The 17,674-nt window shown below is 40.7% G+C and overlaps 1 non-coding gene across 1 annotated transcript; it reads left to right on the top strand.

Moving 5' to 3' along the window:
* The first annotated feature begins 17,315 nt into the window (after nucleotides 1-17,315).
* On the top strand, nucleotides 17,316-17,389 carry TRNAC-ACA (transfer RNA cysteine (anticodon ACA)). Its single transcript has one exon. It is a non-coding gene; the product is annotated as a tRNA-Cys (tRNA).
* The last annotated feature ends 285 nt before the right edge of the window (nucleotides 17,390-17,674 follow it).

Below are 17,674 nucleotides of genomic sequence, written 5' to 3'. Positions count from 1 at the left end.
TTATATATAACAATGTAACAATGTATATTGTTCTTTATAACAATTATACAACAATGTACATTGTTATAGGTAACCCCAGGGGAATTCAGGAAAGGAAACATGTAGAGCAGTGTGAGCATGCTTGTCCTACCAGGTATGGGTGAGAGAAAGAGTCAGAAGATTCTAATTTTTGGAAATGGGATTTCAAGAATGCCTTCAAAGTTTGAGAGTAGTTAACATTGGAAAAGACTCTGATGCTGGGAGGGATTGGGGGCAGGAGGAGAAGGGGATGACAGAGGATGAGATGGCTGGATGGCATCACCGACTCAATGGACATGAGTTTGAGTGAACTCTGGGAGTTGGTGATGGACAGGGAGGCCTGGCGTGCTGTGATTCATGGGGTCACAAGGAGTTGGACGCGACTGAGCGACTGAACTAAACTAGACTGAACATATATTAGAAATATTTTCTGGCTTTTTTTGTTTGTTTTTTGTTGGGCCATACTGCACAGTTTGTGGGATCTTAGTTCCCTTACCAGAGATCAAACCCAGGCCTCTGGCAGTGGAAGTGCGGAGTCCTAAGCACTGGACCTCCAGGGAATTCCCTAGAAATATTTCCTGGATACTGTTATCTTTATCAATGTAACCCCTAATATTTCAACATAGTCAATTGTCAGGGAGGAAGAGATTTTCTTCTGCCTTTCTAGGTTCCTCCGGTTGGTCTAAGAAGCAAGTTGATATGAGACAGATCAAGGGTATAAAATCAAACAAAAGTTTAATAACATATATTTGGGAGGGGTTTCCCGGGTGGCACAACTCGTAAAAGAACCAATGCAGAGACGCAAGACTTAGGTTCTGTCCCTGGGTTGGGAAGATCCCCTGGAGGAGGGCATGGCAACCCTTGGCTTGGAGAATTTTTGCCTGGAGAATCCCATGGACAGAGGAGCCTGGGGGGCTATAGTCTATAGGGTCGCAAAGAGTGGAACACAGCTGAAGTGACTTAGTACACATGCATGCGTACTTGGGAGAGACCCAGGAAAACTGAGTAACTTAGGAAACAGACCAAAGCCCTCATTTTAAATACCATCTTCAGCTAAAGACAAAAGAGGATGCTGAGGGTAGTGGTTTGGGACTTCAAAGGAGAGAAGGTAATTCACAGAGACATGGAAAAACAAATGTTTGCTGAGCCAGGCAGAGATAATGGGACCCAGAGTGGACTTTGGTCTCCAGGTCCTGCCAGGTTCCCCCACCACACCTGGTCCACATTCTTTACAGACATCTCTGCTGATAGCTCTATTCTGGGAACAAGCCCTTTGTCTAAACTCTTTGGGCAGCTAAGGGGGAGACAAAAAGAAAGACTCCTTAAGTCTTCGGTTTTTCAAAAATCATCAGCCTAAAATAATCTTCATGACAGACACATTTTGGGGTGGCAAATTTTGTTCCCCTACATAATCAAATATATGAAAGTCAAAAGGATTCTATTATAAATTCACCTTAGTGGCAAACTGAAAATCCATTCTCTCAGTCTAGTAATTGACCAGGCTGAGCCTTACTGCTAGAAATATTTGCTCTGCCTTTAAAATACCTAATCACTTTTTTTGTGTGGGTGCTTGTTTTTCTCATAGCTAAATACCATAAGGGAGTCCCTGATCCTCTTGGGGTTAAATTTGAAAGCTACATTTTGTTAGTAATACATTCCAACCACAAGAGGGAGTGCAAGACACACACATGCTGCCCTCCCTTCCACTTCTACCTAACCTCCATACCAGACCACCTTACTTGTCTCCTGAGAAACATGTATGCAGGTCAAGAAGCAAGTTAGAACCAGACATGGAAAAATGGACTGGGCTGGATGAAGCACAAGCTGGAATCAAGATTGCCAGGAGAAATATCAATAACCTCAGATATGCAGAAATACCACTCTAGTGGCAGAAAGTGAAGAGGAACTAAAGCATCTCCTGATAAAGGTGAAAGAGGAGAATGAAAAAGCTGGCTTAAAACTCAATATTCAAAAAAATGAAGATCATGGCATCTGGTTCCAACACTTCGTGGCAAATAGAAGGGGGAAAAGTGGAAACAGTGACATTTTTTCTTGGCCTCCAGAATCACTGCAGACGGTGACTGCAGCCATGAAGTGAAAACATGCTTGCTCCTTGGAAGAAAAGCTATGACAAACCTAGACAGTGTGTTAAGAGCAGAGACCTCATTTTGCCAACAGAGGTCCATTTAAGTCAGAGCTATGGTTTTTCCAATAGTCACGTATGGGTGTAAGACTTGGACCATAAAGAAGGCTGAGCACCAAATAACTGATGCTTTCTAATTATGGTGCTGAAGAAGACTCTTGAGAGTCCCTTGGACAGCAAGGAGATCAAACTAGTCAATCCTAAAGGAAATCAACCCTGAATATTCATTGGAAGGATTGATTATGAAGCTGAAGCTCCAATACTTTGGCCACCTGATGCGAAGAGCCGACTTATCGGATAAGACCCTGTCACTGGGAAAGATTGAGGGTAGGAGCAGAAGAGGGTGACAGATGATGAGATGGTTGGATAGCATCACCAACTCCTATCCAGGAGTTTGAGCAAACTCTGGGAGATAGTGAAGGGCAGGGAAGCCAGGTGTGCTGCAGGGCATAAGCTCACAAAGAGCCAGACACAACTGAGTGGCTGAACAACAAACAGCAACCAGACACAGGAGTAATTAACAAGTTTACTGTATTGCACAATATAAGGGTCACTGCTCACACTGCAGTCTGTGACATATTTCAAATTCAAGACCTATTAGGGCCTAGGTGATCTGGTGCTTTGGATGACATAAGTGAGCCAGTTAAAATTTACACACACACACACTGTGTGTGGTTGGTGCAATAAGAAAAGCCAGGGGTCTCCTACCACTAAAGGCAGTGCCCTCCCCCTACTATAATTCCCATATAAAATATTGCTGGTATAGGGAACTCCCTGGTGGCCAAGTGATTGGAACATCTCCTCATCCTCTGTCGTCCACTTCTCCTCTTGCCTCAATCTTTCCCAGCATCAGGGTCTTTTCCAATGAGTCAATTCTTCACATCAGGTAGTGAAAATATTGGAGCTTTAGCTTCAGCATCAGTCCTCCCGATGAATATTCAGGGTTGATTTCCTTTAGGATTGACTGGTTTGATCGCCTTGCTGTCCAAGGGACTCTCAAGAGTCTTCTCCAGTAGCACAGTTAGAAAGGATCAATTCCTTGGTGCTCAGCCTTCTTTATGGGCCATCTCTCACATCTATACATGATTACTGGAAAAATCATAACTTTGACTCTACAGATCTTTGTCGGCAAAGTGATGTCTCTGCTTTTTAATGTGCTGTCTAGGTTTGTCATAGTATTTTTTCCAAGGAGCAAGCATCTTTTAACTTTATAGCTGCAGTCACCATCCACAGTGATTTTGGAGCCCAAGAAAATAAAAATTTAAAACAACTATATTTTTGGATAGTTCATTGTTAATGAATAGATATGCAACTGACTTTTGTTTGTTGATTCCGTTTTATGCTTCTTTAGGCCATCAGAGTGGTAAGATATCGAGGATCAGTATTAGAGTGTGAACTTAAGGTGTGAACTGAGGCTACTTTTAGTCATGAATCTCCCTCCTCTAACGGATGAGAGAAACCTTGGCATACCTCACATCATCCAACTCAGCTCCAAGGCCAGTAACAGAGTGCATTCCTTCTCTTGCCCATATCCTCTAGGGATTCATGGGAGGGACTGCAGTTGCTGAAGACAGCTGGTCACAAAATTGAGAATTTGGAATCATGGGTCCCAGCCATGTCCCTTTCTATTGATTTTCAACTTAGACACAAATATTAAAATATTGGCAGAAGTGTATTGCGCAAATGTGAATAATGAACATTTTATTGTTTACAGATTGTGTCCTGGATAAAAGGAATTTAGTGATGAAGACTTTAGACTTTAAAACAGTTGGCATTTGAAAAGCTTAATAATTCACAAAGCAATATATTTCCAGCTTCCAACCTAGAAGCATCCTGGTTTTGGAACAGAATCAGATTCACAGAATGGAAGACTGGAATTCCATTTAACAAGGAATGATGTTTAAGAAGTTGAAAAATAGAAGTCTTCTATATCAGATGTGACAAGGACATCATGAATGAGCCAGTTCTATAAACTAAAAGTATTCTCATTTCCTTGAAGATCCTTAAGGCGTAGGTGATATAAACTTGTACTTTGGACATGGCTCACAAGGCATATTTAATAGAAAGTCTGTCTGTACTCTCTGCTCTTCACGCATGAGAATGGCAACCAAACAATGCCAAAAAGGCACTGGCAGGAGGAACTCACAGCTGTCTCCTCCATGTGAACCAAAGCCGGGGTGGACAGAAATAAGAGCAGCTGCCAGGAACAGCTGAGGCTGATGACAAACTGATGCAGAAATGAAAACCCGATCAGACGTTCACTCCGGGAAACCTGAAAATGACAACTATGTTGTGGTTTAGAAATAATAACCCTTGAATTAAAATCAGTTGCCCTGGGTTCCAATCAGGGTCCAGCCATAAGCTAGATCAGTAGCTTCATGCAAGTCACTGCTGCTGCTACTGCTAAGTCGCTTCAGTCGTGTCCGACTCTATATGACCCCATTGATGGAAGCCCACCAGGCTCCCCCATCCCTGGGATTCTCCAAGCAAGAACACTGGAGTGGGTTGCCATTTCCTTCTCCAATGCATGAAAGTGAAAAGTGAAAGGGAAGTCGCTCAGTCATGTCTGACTCTTTGCAACCCCCTGGACTGCAGTCTACCTGGCTCCTCCGTCCATGGGATTTTCTAGGCAAGAGTACTGGAGTGGGGTGCCATTGCCTTCTCCATGCAAGGCACTACATTTCTATTCTTTTCAGTTTCTTCAATTCTAAATTAAGGTGGTTGTGTATTCTGCACCATTAGTCTTGGTCCAGATGTATAAAAGTGCTTCTCAATGTCAGGGAAGGGAAAATTACCACCCCCCCAACCCCTGGTAGTTCTTATGGCTGCACTAATAATAAAATTGGCACAAAACAAGAGAAAGAGAAACAAATTTAATCCATGCGCACAGAGGTCTCATAAACATAGGCTCTAAGAAGTGGCCAAAGGAGGCAGCGTTTATACTTTTTTAGACAGAGAAAAATAAATTTGAAAGAAATTGCCAGGACAAAGATATTTAGGTTTGGGTGCTTATTTAGTTAGAAATGTAAGCTAAATTTTGGCTTGGATAATAAATTAATAGAAAAGTAACAAGATTTACTTATACGGGCTTCATGGCTCTGTATTTTCTATCTCTGGTGATAAGAATGTCTTTCTTACCTCCCAGTGCAGGGAGGATACCATTCTATGGGACATTCATTTCCTGATTCTGAGAGAGAGTCAAATTGTTCCTCTTGTATGGGCCACTTCTTAAGCAACTTAATTTCAAAAAAATAAGTATGCCATTGAGTCATATTTTAGGATGACCTGCCCTAGGCCCTGATGTCAAAATAAGACATGCATACAGATAGTCTAAAGAACCTGTTTAAAATGCAGGTTCTAATTCATTGGTTTTGAATGGGGTCCAGGGTTTTGTATTTCCAGTAAGCTTCCATCACATTTGATGTTATTCACATTTTAGCTAGTAAGGCACTAGAATTTGCTGGTTCAGTTTTCCTGGTGGAATCAACCAAAAAGGAGACAGTAAGTTATCTGATTGGCCCTTTTAAAGCATAGGATGAAGAGGGATGTGGACACAGAACAGACTTGTGGACACAGAACAGACTTGTGGACACAGTGAGAGTAGGAGAGGGTGGGACGAATTAAGAGAGTAGCATTGAAATATATACATTATTGTACGTAAAATAGATAACCAGTGGTGATTTGCTGTATGATCCAGGGAGCTCAGCCCCAGTGCTCACTGACTAATCTAGCCTCATGAAGCCTCCTCTTCCTGCCTGAAAACCAAGTTGCAACTATTCGCCTCTTACAAGAAAAAAAGACAACCTTTTGTCTCCCTGGAGTTTTTGGTGCATAAATTTTGTTGTCCCCTGGTAATTGTTAGATTCCGGAAACCATGCTTCCCTCTTGCTTCCTGGTTCCTCCCAGATTGTTTTTCCGTGAGTGAGCCAACAACACATGTTGTGTCACCCTCTTGACAGAAACCAGAAGTCTCCAAAGTTTACACAGAATAAGCCAATCTGTGTGGTAACATCTTTTCTAAATTCTTCTCCGCTTATTCCTAGTCCCTCCCACCATTCACAAACCATCAATCTAGGAAGAGGCGGGGAGGAATTCCCTGGTGGGTCTAGTGGTTAGGACTCCGCATTCTCTCTGCTGAGGCTGGGGTTCCATCCCTTGTTGGGGAACTAAGATCCTGCAGGCTGTACAGCACAGCCGATAAAAAAGGAAAAAGAGTGGAGCCAAGAGATAAGGAAAAGTAAAACTTTCAGTGATTTCCTTTAAGAGTTTTATCTGGTGCTCTTTCCTTCTTGTGGGCCCCAGACAGCTTGTGAAACATATCACCTGCTTTTCTGGACTGAATTGTGTCCCCCCCCCAAAAAATTTATAAGATGAGGTCCTCAATGTGACTATTTGAAGATAAAGCCTTGAAGGAAGTAATTAAGGTTAAATGAGGTCATCAGGAAGAGATCAAATCCAATATGACCATGTGGGCAGAAAAGGAAGAAACCTCCAAAGCATGAGCAGAGAGGAAAGGTCTTACAAGAATGGCCAAGAGGGCCTTTCCTGGTGGTCCAGTGGTTAAGACTCCACACTCCCAGTGCAGGAGGGCTTGGTTTCGATCCCTGGTCATGGAACTAAGATCTCACCCACCGTGCAGCATGGCCAAAAGGGAAAAAGAGTGGGGGGAACAGGAAAAAGTGGCCATCTACAAGCCAGGAAAGAAGGCATCACCAGAGACCACCTCTGCCAGCACTTTGACCTTCGACTTCCAGCCTCCAGAACTATGCGAAAATAAACTTCTGTTATTTAAGACACCTATTTTGTGGTCTTCTGTTACGGCAGCCTGAGCAGACTGATATACCTGCCAATAAGCACTAAAAAGTGCCCGGAAGAGTCTGGGAGTTTATACTATCCTGATGGCAAGGCTGCTTCTTTTAAAACATGTCTTTGAAATATCTAACATACACCTATCATACCAAATTTCACACATACATCATAAACGAAGAGAAGAAAAGAATTTCCTGGCAGTCTGGTGGCTAGGGCTCAGCACTTTCACTGCCAAGGCCCAAGTTCAGTTCCTGGTTGGGAAAATAAGATTCTGCAAGTTGCACCATGAAGCCAAAAAGAAAAATGCAGAGAAGGAAAAGAACCCCTACTGGAATTGTAACTATCTAACCATGATCCCAAATGGACACCATAAAAATATTCTCTAGGCAAAACAAATAAAACTTCTCCAGTAAAGAAATGGATGTTAAATGCTTACCCCCATATATACCATGACCTCACCTTGCCAGATAAGGAATGTCTTAAATAGAGATAAAGAAGACAAGTTAATGGAAAAAGAATTATTCACCGTTAAAGCATAATCTGGGAGTACCAGACCCAGAGAGATGTTATGGGGAGGGAGGTGGGAGGGGGGTTCATGTTTGGGAATGCATGTACACCCGTGGTGGGTTCATGTCAATGTATGGCAAAACCAATACAGTATTGTAAAGTAAAATAAAGTAAAAATAAAAAATAAAAAATAAAAATAAATAAAATAACTGAATATATCCTAAAAAAAAAAAAGAACTTCTGAGACATTTGAGGGATCTGTTATGTGCTAGTCACAGATAAAGAAAGACAAAACATTAAAAAGCTTGGAAAGAAGAAAAAGATATAGAACACAGTGAAGAGAGAGGCTTATATAACCATTTACATGTGGGTATCTTCTGTCCAGCCCTCTCAACATTTTGCATTAAAAGGATAATATCCATGAGTCATCTTGAATCTTCTCAGGTCCTTTAAATGAGGAGAATATTAATTAATGTAAGACACCCTAAATAGATGAGGCTTCCCAGGTGTTGCTAGTGGTAAAGAATTCACCTGCCGATGTAAGAGACGCAAGTGACAAGGGTTCGATCCCCGGGGCAGGAAGATCCCCTGGAGGAGAAAATGTCAACCCATGCCAGTATTCTTGCCTGGGAAATCCCATGAACAGAGGAGCCTGGCAGGCTACAGTCCATGGGGTCGCAAAGAGTCAGACACGACTGAGTGACTGTGCGCACACCCATACCTTAGATATATGACTTGATCGCAACATGAGAGAAGAAGCTAGAAATCAAGCCAGGTGAAATTTCGTTACCTGAAAAATAAAAGTCAGCATACAAATTGCCTATATCACACCATACTACATCCATTTTCCTTAAAGACTGTGGTTTACATGACTATTGAACTCAGAAATTCTCCTCTGATAGGGAAAGTGGAGTGCTGAATGGCTACCTCCACCTGCAGAGCAAAGCAAATGCCAAGGAAAGGCGTGTCCCTTGCCTAAATATATCCCCCTGAAATAAATAAAACATTCCCTGCCCATAATTCTGGATCACAGTCAAACTGGAGGGAAGAGGGCAGGACACAACCTTTGAAAGAATAACATGGCCCGAGGACACAGCCTAAACTGACTAGAACCAAACAGATCCAAGATGGTGGGCCAGTTGACTTCCACTAGACATTGAGCCTCAGAATTTGTTCATCAGCACTAAATGACTCACCTACAGGTGCCATGACAGTTTCAAGGGCAACCACAAAGGTAAAGAAGTGGGCCCAATTCCTAGAAATCTCCACCCCTTCCCCCAAATACCTGGAATACTCCTCCCACCCATTAGCCTATGAAATTACCCACCCGGATAAAAACTGACAACCCCATACCCTGGGGCCAGTCTCACCTTCTGAGACGGCCCACACTGTCTGTGGAGTGTGTTTTCTCTAAATAAATCTACTTCTTACCTACCACTTTGTCGCTCACTGAATTCTTCCTGCTATCAGATATCAGGAAGCTGAGCTTCATTAAGTCCTGAGACTAGATGTGATCTCGGTTAAAAGACTGTGGTTCAAGCCCCAGTCTGGATTATACAGTTTCAGCAGTACTTGTCAAATGAAGAAATAAATGAAACTAACCATGGCATAAGACACAAGAGACAGATGAAGACGGAGCTGTCTCCTTTACTGCTGATAGAGTCAATAGGAAAACATGGCTTTGACTTCCCTATATATGTCATCCAGGAATTAGAGGTCACACACTCTGGTTATGAGCAGTTCTGCCAATGAGATGAACACCTCATCAGACGTAGAACTTGCTCAGCTAAGCTTACACATGGTGAGAACTTAGCCTGAGATCCTATGCACCCTCTCAGGAGGCGGCAGATTCTGAAAAAGAAAACTCCAGAAAGCCTAGTCAAACATGTTCAGTCTTTTCTCCCCAAAGTGCCAATCAGATAAGTCAGTCCTACTGCTTCTGCTGAAGTTGGGCAATAGTCTCTTTACAAGATAACACGCCTCCAGGAATTCTTTGTTTATTTTCCCCCCATAACTTATTAAACTGGATGCTTGCCACATCAGTTTTCAGTATGCTTTTCTAAGAAGCAATTCTAAACATTTAAAGCTTAAAAAAAAATTCCTTTAATTGTACTTCTTTAGCTATGTTGCATATATTTTCATATGTATGGGGAACAAAATTTGCTACCCCAAAATGTGACTCTTTGGAATGAAGATTACTTTAAGCCGATTGTTTTTAAGAAATAGAAGATTCAGAAAGTCCTTCATGTTACCTCCCTGTAAACTACCTAAAAGACTTTAGATAAAGGGCCTGTTCTCAGAGAGAGTGATCACCAAAGATACTGGCAAATATGGACTCAGTGTGGTGGGGAAACCTGGCGGGACCTAGAAATCAGAGTTTGCTCTGGGTCCCATCGTCACTTCATGGTCCAGCACACTTATTTACCAAACGTTTTCTTTTTTTTTTTTTTTTTAATTTTTGGCTGCATTGTGTCTTTGTTCCTGGATTCAGGCTTTCTCTAGTTGGGGCGACCCAGGGCTACTCTCTAATTTTGGCACATAATCTTCTCACTGCACTGTCTTCTCTTGTTGCGAATACAGGCTCTGGGTTTCCAGGTGGCTCAGTGGTAAAGAATTCACCTGCACTGCAGGAGACTCAGGAGATGCAGGTTCAATCCCTGGGCTGGGAAGATCCCCTGGAGAAGGAAATGGCACCCCACTCCAGTATTCTTGCCTGGGAAATCCCATGGACAGAGAAGCCTGGCAGGCTACAGTCCGTGGGGGTCACAAAATGTTGGACACAACTGAACTCAAAAGTGACCAAAGCAGGCAGTTTTATAATTCTTAGACAAAGAAAAAATAAATTTGAGAGAAATTGACAGGACAAAGAAACTTATGTCTAGGACAAGATAGTAAATTAGTAAAGAAATTACAAGGTTTGTTTATATAAGCTTCTCAACCCTGAATTGCCTGTCTCTGGTGATAAGGATGTCTTTACCTCTCTGCTCAAGGAGGGTACCTTTCACACGGGAGATTTATTTCCTGCTTTCAGGAAGACAGAGAGGAGAATAAAAGGGTCCCCCTTGCACTAGCCATTTCTTAAGTAACTTTAATTAAAAGTTTGTGGTGTCCTATCGTGGGCCCCAACATTTGTTTTACTCCTATTAATCTGTTTCATGTCAAATTTAATTCTTAGATCAGCCAGAAGCAACTAGAAGGGCAGAGGAGATGTTTTTTTTCTCCTCTTCCAGAGAGACATAATATTTTTGTTATCATTCAGTTCCAAGCATTTTTTTCTCTCTCTCTCTCTCTCTTTTTGTTGGCCACCCTGCACACACAGCTTGCGGGATCTTGGTTTCCCAAACAGGGATTGAACTCTAACCCTGACAGTGAAAGAGCCACGTCCTAACCACCGGACCCCACCAGGGAATTCCCTAAGCATTTTCCAATGGTATACTTTATGAATTCTTTTTTCCCTCAGATTTTATTAAAAGTGTGATTTTAAAATTTCCAAAATAGGGGGATATTTAGAGTCATCTGTTTTTTATTATCTAGTATTTCCTTCTAATTTAACTTCATTGTAATGTGAGAACTTGTGTTCAGGTAGGATCCTGATTTGTAAGACATTGTTTATGACTCAGTTCTCTGTAAATATACTATGACTGTTTGAAAAAGATATGTAGTCATATATTATGATCACCATAACAAGTCTAATTACCATCTGTCACCAAACAAAGATAAATATTATTGACCATATTCTCCATCCTATCTGTTTTATCTCCATGCACGCTATGCATGCTAAGGCACTTCAGTCGTGTCTGACTCTTTGTGATCCAATGGACTGCAGCCTGCCAGGCTCTTCTGCGCATGGGATTTTCCAAGCTAGAATACTGGCATGGGCTGCAATTCCTGCTCCATATTGTGCATGTATATGCCACCTCTTTTTCACCCATTCATCTGTTCATGGGCACCTGAGTTGCTTCTCTGTCTTGGCTATTGTAAATAAGCTCCAGTGGCCATAGGGGTGCATGCTGCTGCTGAGCTGCGTCAGTCGTGTCCGACTCTGCAACCCTGTGGACGGTAGCCCGCCAGGCTCCTCTGTCTATGGGATTCTCCAGGCAAGAATACTGGAGTGGGTTGCCATGCCCTCCTCCTGGGAATCTTCCCAAACCAGGGATCAAACCCACATTTCTTACGTCTCCTGCCTTGGCCGGCAGATTCTTTAACACCAGCACCACCTGGGAAGCCCCATAGGAGTGTATGTATTGTTTCAAATTAGTGTTTTTCTTTCTTTGAAAAAACACCTAAGTAGAATTGCCGGTTCTGTTTTTTGCTGGTTCATATAGTGGTTCTATTTTTAATTTTTTAAGGAACATCCCTACTGTTTTATACAGCAGCTATACCAATTTACATTCTCACCAACAATGCATGAGGGTTCTCTTTCCTCCACCCCCTCACCAACACTTAATATTTGTTGTTTTTGATATAGTCACTCTGACAGGTGTTAAGTGATATCTCACTGTGGTTTTGATTTACATTAAGGATTAGGGATGTTGCTCACTTTTTCACATGTCTGTTGGCCATCGATATGTCTTTTTTTGAAAAATGTCAGCTCAGGTACTCTGCCCATTTTTTAATCGGATTATTTTTTCTATTAAGTGTAGGAGTTCTTTGTGTATTTTAGATATTAACCCTTATATTGGCTATATTGTTTGCAAACATCCTCTCCCATTCAGTAAGCAGACATTTCATTTTTGTTGATAGCTCCCTTCACGGTGTAAAGATTTTTACTTTGATGCAGTATCATTTGTTTATTTTTGCTTTTGTTTCCCTTGCCTAAGAAGATAGATCTAAAAAATATTGATATGAGAAATGTCAAAGAGTGTATTGCCTATGTTTTCTTCTAGGAGTTTTATGGGTTCAGGCCTTACATTTAACTCTTTAATCCATTGAGGTTTTTTGTTTCTTTGCTTAGGGTATGAAAAAGTGATCTAGTTCAATGCCTTCCGGAAGGGTTGCTTCAAATCAAACTGTGCCAGTTTTTCAGCCTTTGGTCTCTTCCTTTGGAAGGGCTGTCCTCTAATGACTAGCTTTAAAAAGACTTTAACCTGGCTCCTCTAGAACCAAGCCATCTTCTTTGAACTGTCTGGGATTGGCTTGTAAGCTCTTTAGATTGAGCCACTGCATATATAAACTGCTTATGTCATTCGAAAATTGTTCTCTAGAGGAAAAACCTCTAGGAAATGGGATCCCAGTTATCTAGGTATGTTGAAGATATCTTGCTTACAGGGGCTCCACATGATTTTAAGTTTAAAACCATGGTCTTTGACTACCTGATGCAAAGTGCTGACTCACTGGAAAACACTCTGATGCCAGGAAAGATTGAGGACAGGAGGAGAAGAGGGCTACAAAGGATGAGATGGTTGGATGGCATCACTGACTCAATGAACATGAATTTGAGCAAACTCTGGGAGATGGTGAAGGACAGGAAAGCCTGGAAAGCTGTAGATCATGGGGTCACATAGAGTTGGACATGACTGAACCACTGAACAACTCTGACTGTGGCTACTAAAATGTTTTTTTCTGCCTACAGTCTCACATTTTACCTTCCATAATCTTCTGGGTTCCATCACCTTCTTCATAACAGCCCTAGTACTCTCTTCTTCTCTCCTACTAATTGCCTACCATGTATTTTAGGAGAAATGTTTATGGCATAAGTTTAAAAATGCTCTTCTAAAGCTATTTGCCTGTTCAATTTTATTTCCTAGGAAATCCAACCCAATCACATATTGTATGATCTCTTAAAGCAAGATCTGAAGATGAAGATTTGAAAAAAAATGAGCTTCAAGACCTGTGAATGTCTATAGCTGCAGGATAAGTTAGGACAAGCTTGGTTAAGGCAGGCCTGCGTGCAGCTGCTGGGGAGCTATTCCCAGCAGTTTCTAGAGTTGAAAATTCTTCTTGCCAAGTTCTCACTTTGTGATTCCTCTCCTGAACAAAAATCCACCCAAAACATCCCCTCTCCCCAGTTTTCATGCCTCTCCAGTTTCCCCAAATCAGCCACTCTTTCCTTCCCTGAAATTTCATGATTCATTTCCATTAACGCTTTTGCCAATTTTCATAGTAAGACTTACTGTTGTTTTCCTTTTAACAACTTTTTGCTAAGTATAAATTAATGCATGTGTGTGTGTTAGCCACTCAGTCATGTCCAACTCTTTGTGAACCCATGGACTGTAGCCCAACAGGTTCCTCTGTCCATGGAATTCTCCAGGCAAGAATACTGGGTGGTCATGCCCTTCTCCAGGGGATCTCCCCAACCCAGGAATCAAACCTGGGTCTTCTGCATTGCAGGCAGCTTCTTTACTATTTGAGACACCAGGGAAGCCTAAATTAATGCATGGTCATCATAAAAATTAGTTGAAGACAATAAAAAAGTTGACATAAAAAACTTAACACATAAAAAAGAAGACAAAAATCAGTTGAAGATATATAAGAGCACTTAACTTCTCTCACCCAGAGTCAACTTATTTTTATTTTTTACTGAGTGGTTCCTTTTAGGTTCAAATCCATTGGAAAGTATAATCCCAATAAGTGTCTGAGTGAATCAGACAGCCAACAATGACTTTGTGTCTTGCATGTAGAGCCCTGTAAGGGAGGTGCTATAAATAAAGGTATGAGGGACATATTTTAGAGAGAGTTCTGAAAAGCCTCAAGAAACCATGATCCTATCCAGGTTCATCCACTATAGCACTTACAACATTGACCGAAATTGCTTTATCTCACTCCAGTCAGTTTCCTTATATGTATAATAAAGAGGCTAGACTTACAAAATTTCAGGTTTATTTCCAACTAGCATTCTTACTTATTGTCTTTTTGTCCCACGCCAAATTGTGTTTTACTTTCTTGTATGTTTGTGTTTTGTGGTTTTGTTTTTTTTTTGCCTTCTTATATTCTGTGTCTGTTCAAATGCTCAAGTGTCTAGCATCTAATAGGTTCTCAATATAGGAAGGAAGGATGGAAAAAAGGAGACACTTAGGAATATGAAAACAGTTTTTCCCCTGTCAAAGAAAGACTCAAACAAGAGTTTTTGGAAAATAAAAATGGATTTGCTTGCAAATTACACCAGAATCTAGACCTTTGAAGAATTGGCTCACCAAATAAGAAATAAAGCAGGAAAAACTTTACCAAAATTATCAAGTGTTGGGGAGGGTAAATTTTTCTTCTTCCCTTTTAGATTCTTCAACTGGCCTAATAATTAAATTGACATAAGATAGATTAATAGGGAAAAAAACAATTTAATTATTTATGTATGGGACCTCACAAGGACAATGAGACCCAATGACGAGTTGGGCAATTGAGTCTTATAACCTATCCTGGGCTAAGGACTAGGATAGGGACCTGGGACTTCAAAGAGGAAGAGAGTAATTCACAGGATGATAAGAAGAGCAGTTGCTTATAATTAGATGTTTTTCTGACATACAGATAAGTCATTCAGAGAAAAATAATTACTTCTTTCTGGGCCAGGCGCCTATCTCAATTAATTCGGGTAATTAAGAGAAGGGTAAACATTTTTCTTGAGTCCGCTGGCTCTGGATTGCCTTAAACTTAGAATAACCTGCTTGCCACAGCGGCACATTAGCAGGAAGCTCATCTGAATAAGCTATCTGCGACCAGCATCCCGTGCTTTCTCATCCCGAGTCTCCTCGGGGTGCACAGTCATTGCGGGGGGCGGGGGGGATGTGGCTGCAGGATTTGACCGCTAGGTGGCAGCATCCTTTTTCTATCCTAAGTTCCCTCAGGGCTCACCATCTGGAGCGGCCATAATATGATGGCTGCCAACATCCCTTGTTTACTGGCATGGCAGGCAATAATTCAGTTCATAGTATTACAATGATTAAACATTGCCTCTGTGGTGAATAAAAGGAAAGTAATTTACCTACCTGGACTTTGGTTTTCTAGGAAATTACGACTGTATGTGACTGTGATGTGTTCAGTCATGTCTGACTCTTTGCTACCCCATGGACTGTAGCCCACCGCACTCCTCTGTCCATGGGATTTCCCAGGCAGGAATACTGCAATGGGTTGCCATTTCCTTCTCCAGGGGATCTTCCTGACCCCGGAATCAAACCTATGTCCCCTGAGTTTCCTGCATTGGCAGGTGGATTCTTTACCACTGAGCCACAGGACTGAAGCCCAATTTACTTGTTTATATAATAGCAACATAGCATCAAAAGTATGTAGCCAAGAAGGGTTCTTCCAAAATGCCTTCATTTATAAATGCAATCATAATAGTAACATTAACTCACAGGGTTGTTGTAAAGATTACAAAGACTTAGTGATTGTAAAGAGCACTTAGAATAGTACCTGGAATGCAGTAAGCACTGTGCAAATGTGCTTTATCACTTTAAAAATTTTTATTGAAATATAGTTGATTTGTAGTGTTGTGTTGTGTTAGTTTCAGGCACACTTCAAAGTGATTCAACTATACACACTCATATATATCCATTCTTTTTCAGATTTTTTTCAATTACAGACCATTACAAGATGTTGAGTATAGTTCCTTGTGCCATGTAATAGGTCCTTGTTGATTATCTATTTTATACACAGTAGTGTGTATATTTTAATCCCAAACTCCTAATTTATTCCTACCTCCAATTCTCTATTGCCAACCATAAATTTGTTTTCTATATCTGTAAGTCTGCTTCTGATTGTGTAAATAAGTTCATCTGTATCATTTTTAGATTCTACATATAAGTGATATCACGTGATATTTGTCTTGCTTCTTCTGGCTTACTTTGCTTAGTACTATAATCTCTAGGTCCATCCACGTTGCTGCAAATGGTATACTTTCATTCTTTTTTATGGCTGAGCATTATTCCATTGTTTGTATGTACCACTTCTTTATCCATTTATCTGTCAATGGATATTTAGTCTGCTTGACTTTGATTATCATGACTTTTTATTTTAACCAATTTTTATAATGAAAAAAGTTCCTTATCTTTATTTTTTTACTTTGAGAAATGCATACCATCAGATTTGGGTCATCTACAAATTTTGTACTTGAATTTGTAATCTCACTGAGATCACTGCAGAGCAAAAAATGACATTTTAGAATAACACTCTGAATCTTAAATGTAGTGAAAGCTTAGTCTGACTTTTAAAAGGACACTGAGAACATTTTTAACTCCTTTCTGATTTTATACACTGCTTCTCATTTTTGTACTTAGCAGTTATTTTCAAAACCCAGAAATTTTACCAGCAGTTCTGAGGCACCTGAGTTCTGAAACAAAAGACGGTATTTCATATTTTGAGAGCTAGGAAAAACCAAACTTTTTTCTTAGTGATGGTTGCCCATTCAAAGGAAATTCTAACATGAGTCATCTTCCTGGAAGACAATGTTTTAATCTTTTAGCCACTGGACTAAACTTGTGGCAGCTAATGCACATAGAGGAAGTCTTATCTTTAAGAAAAAGAATACTACCTTACAAATACAGACTAGGTAGAAAAATTAATACATATTTTATTTTATTTTGGCCCTTCCAGGCTGCTTTCAAGATCTTAGTTCCCCCACTAGGGATCGAACCCTTGCCCCCTGCAGTGAAAGCACGGAGTCCTAACTACTGGACCACCAGGGAATTCCCAATATGCATTTTAAATGAGGGGGTAAAACTCACAACAAATTACTATTTTAAAAACCAAAAATACTATAAATATCACATAATTCAGAAAAATACAATATTTTATGAGCTGATGCTCCTCTCTTTAGCTGATGTTGCTGTATTTTTAGCTGCATACTCTTTAAGCATTCAATGATTTTCCAATATCATTTTCTATAAAGAAAATGGAAAATTTTGGTGACTTCTCTGGTGGCTCAGATGGTAAAGCACCTGCCTACAGTGCAGGAGACCCAGGTTCGATCCCTGGGTCAGGAAGATTCCCCTGGAGAAGAAAATAGCAACCCACTCCAGTACTCTTGCCTGGAAAATCCCATGGACGGAGGAGCCTAGTAGGCTACACTCCACAGGGTCACAAAGAGTCGGACATGACTGAGCGACTTCACTTCTTCACTGTTTAATCATTCAGTGATTTTGCAATATCATTTTCTATAAAGAAAATGGAAAATTAATTTAGATTTCCTCTAATATGGTTAACTGAAGTGTGTTTTTAATTTATTTATGTTTTAGAGAAGTCACTTTTAGCTTCACAACATATCTGTAA

Source organism: Ovis canadensis, chromosome 15 (genome assembly GCF_042477335.2).
Source record: "Ovis canadensis isolate MfBH-ARS-UI-01 breed Bighorn chromosome 15, ARS-UI_OviCan_v2, whole genome shotgun sequence".
In the NCBI taxonomy this organism is placed as follows: domain Eukaryota; kingdom Metazoa; phylum Chordata; class Mammalia; order Artiodactyla; family Bovidae; genus Ovis; species Ovis canadensis.
Note: the sequence above shows the minus strand (reverse complement) of the source record. Positions and strands in the feature narration are given on the sequence as shown.